We start from the raw sequence: 3436 nt of genomic DNA on the forward strand, positions 1-3436 counted from the left end.
TCTGCAGGATACCATGTGGAGTGTATTGCGGAGACAGTCCTCTCTCTCTCTCTGCAGGATACCATGTGGAGTGTATTGCGGAGACAGTCCTCTCTCTCTCTCTGCAGGATACCATGTGGAGTGTGTTGCTGAGACAGTCCTCTCTCTCTCTGCAGGATACCATGTGGAGTGTGTTGCTGAGACAGTCCTCTCTCTCTCTCTGCAGGATACCATGTGGAGTGTGTTGCTGAGACAGTCCTCTCTCTGCAGGACACCATGTGGAGTGTGTTGCTGAGACAGTCCTCTCTCTCTCTGCAGGATACCATGTGGAGTGTATTGCTGAGACAGTCCTCTCTCTCTCTACAGGATACCATGTGGAGTGTATTGCGGAGACAGTCCTCTCTCTCTCTCTGCAGGATACCATGTGGAGTGTGTTGCTGAGACAGTCCTCTCTCTGCAGGACACCATGTGGAGTGTGTTGCTGAGACAGTCCTCTCTCTCTCTCTGCAGGATACCATGTGGAGTGTATTGCTGAGACAGTCCTCTCTCTCTCTACAGGATACCATGTGGAGTGTGTTGCTGAGACAGTCCTCTCTCTCTCTACAGGATACCATGTGGAGTGTATTGCGGAGACAGTCCTCTCTCTCTCTCTCTGCAGGATACCATGTGGAGTGTGTTGCTGAGACAGTCCTCTCTCTCTCTCTCTGCACGATACCATGTGGAGTGTGTTGCTGAGACAGTCCTCTCTCTCTCTGCAGGATACCATGTGGAGTGTGTTGCTGAGACAGTCCTCTCTCTCTCTGCAGAATACCATGTGGAGTGTATTGCTGAGACAGTCCTCTCTCTCTCTCTGCAGGATACCATGTGGAGTGTATTGCGGAGACAGTCCTGTCTCTCTCTGCAGGATACCATGTGGAATGTGTTGCTGAGACAGTCCTCTCTCTCTCTGCAGGATACCATGTGGAGTGTATTGCGGAGACAGTCCTGTCTCTCTCTGCAGGATACCATGTGGAGTGTGTTGCTGAGACAGTCCTCTCTCTCTCTGCAGGATACCATGTGGAGTGTATTGCGGAGACAGTCCTCTCTCTCTCTCTGCAGGATACCATGTGGAGTGTGTTGCTGAGACAGTCCTCTCTCTCTCTGCAGGATACCATGTGGAGTGTATTGCGGAGACAGTCCTCTCTCTCTCTCTGCAGGATACCATGTGGAGTGTGTTGCGGAGACAGTCCTCTCTCTCTCTCTGCAGGATACCATGTGGAGTGTGTTGCTGAGACAGTCCTCTCTCTCTCTCTGCAGGATACCATGTGGAGTGTGTTGCTGAGACAGTCCTCTCTCTCTCTCTGCAGGATACCATGTGGAGTGTGTTGCTGAGACAGTCCTCTCTCTCTCTGCAGGATACCATGTGGAGTGTATTGCGGAGACAGTCCTCTCTCTCTCTCTGCAGGATACCATGTGGAGTGTATTGCTGAGACAGTCCTCTCTCTCTCTCTCTGCAGGATACCATGTGGAGTGTATTGCGGAGACAGTCCTCTCTTTCTCTGCAGGATACCATGTGGAGTGTGTTGCTGAGACAGTCCTCTCTCTCTCTCTCTGCAGGATACCATGTGGAGTGTATTGCGGAGACAGTCCTCTCTTTCTCTGCAGGATACCATGTGGAGTGTGTTGCTGAGACAGTCCTCTCTCTCTCTCTGCAGGATACCATGTGGAGTGTATTGCTGAGACAGTCCTCTCTCTCTCTCTGCAGGATACCATGTGGAGTGTATTGCGGAGACAGTCCTCTCTTTCTCTGCAGGATACCATGTGGAGTGTGTTGCTGAGACAGTCCTCTCTCTCGCTCTACAGGATACCATGTGGAGTGTGTTGCTGAGACAGTCCTCTGTCTCTCTGCAGGATACCATGTGGAGTGTGTTGCTGAGACAGTCCTCTCTCTCTCTCTCTGCAGGATACCATGTGGAGTGTTTTGCCTAGACAGTCCTCTCTCTCTCTCTCTCTCTGCAGGATACCATGTGGAGTGTATTGCTGAGACAGTCCTCTCTCTCTCTCTCTGCAGGATACCATGTGGAGTGTATTGCTGAGACAGTCCTCTCTCTCTCTCTCTCTGCAGGATACCATGTGGAGTGTGTTGCTGAGACAGTCCTCTCTCTCTCTGCAGGATACCATGTGGAGTGTGTTGCTGAGACAGTCCTCTCTCTCTCTCTGCAGGATACCATGTGGAGTGTATTGCTGAGACAGTCCTCTCTCTCTCTCTGCAGGATACCATGTGGAGTGTATTGCGGAGACAGTCCTCTCTTTCTCTGCAGGATACCATGTGGAGTGTGTTGCTGAGACAGTCCTCTCTCTCGCTCTACAGGATACCATGTGGAGTGTGTTGCTGAGACAGTCCTCTGTCTCTCTGCAGGATACCATGTGGAGTGTGTTGCTGAGACAGTCCTCTCTCTCTCTCTCTCTGCAGGATACGATGTGGAGTGTATTGCTGAGACAGTCCTCTCTCTCTCTCTCTCTGCAGGATACCATGTGGAGTGTGTTGTGGAGACAGTCCTCTCTCTCTCTCTCTCTCTGCAGGATACCATGTGGAGTGCATTGCTGAGACAGTCCTCTCTCTCTCTCTCTCTGCAGGATACCATGTGGAGTGTATTGCTGAGACAGTCCTCTCTCTCTCTCTCTCTCTGCAGGATACCATGTGGAGTGTATTGCTGAGACAGTCCTCTCTCTCTCTGCAGGATACCATGTGGAGTGTATTGCGGAGACAGTCCTCTCTCTCTCTGCAGGATACCATGTGGAGTGTATTGCGGAGACAGTCCTCTCTCTCTCTGCAGGATACCATGTGGAGTGTATTGCTGAGACAGTCCTCTCTCTGCAGGATACCATGTGGAGTGTATTGCGGAGACAGTCCTCTCTCTCTCTGCAGGATACCATGTGGAGTGTATTGCGGAGACAGTCCTCTCTCTCTCTCTCTCTGCAGGATACCATGTGGAGTGTGTTGCTGAGACAGTCCTCTCTCTCTCTGCAGGATACCATGTGGAGTGTGTTGCTGAGACAGTCCTCTCTCTCTCTGCAGGATACCATGTGGAGTGTATTGCTGAGACAGTCCTCTCTCTCTCTGCAGGATACCATGTGGAGTGTGTTGCTGAGACAGTCCTCTCTCTCTCTCTGCAGGACACCATGTGGAGTGTGTTGCTGAGACAGTCTTCTCTCTCTCTCTGCAGGATACCATGTGGAGTGTATTGCTGAGACAGTCCTCTCTCTCTCTCTCTCTGCAGGATACCATGTGGAGTGTGTTGCTGAGACAGTCCTCTCTCTCTCTGCAGGATACCATGTGGAGTGTGTTGCTGAGACAGTCCTCTCTCTCTCTCTGCAGGATACCATGTGGAGTGTGTTGCTGAGACAGTCCTCTCTCTCTCTCTGCAGGATACCATGTGGAGTGTATTGCTGAGACAGTCCTCTCTCTCTCTCTCTC

The sequence above is a fragment of the Salvelinus alpinus genome, chromosome 26 (genome assembly GCF_045679555.1).
Source record: "Salvelinus alpinus chromosome 26, SLU_Salpinus.1, whole genome shotgun sequence".
Lineage (NCBI taxonomy): Eukaryota > Metazoa > Chordata > Actinopteri > Salmoniformes > Salmonidae > Salvelinus > Salvelinus alpinus.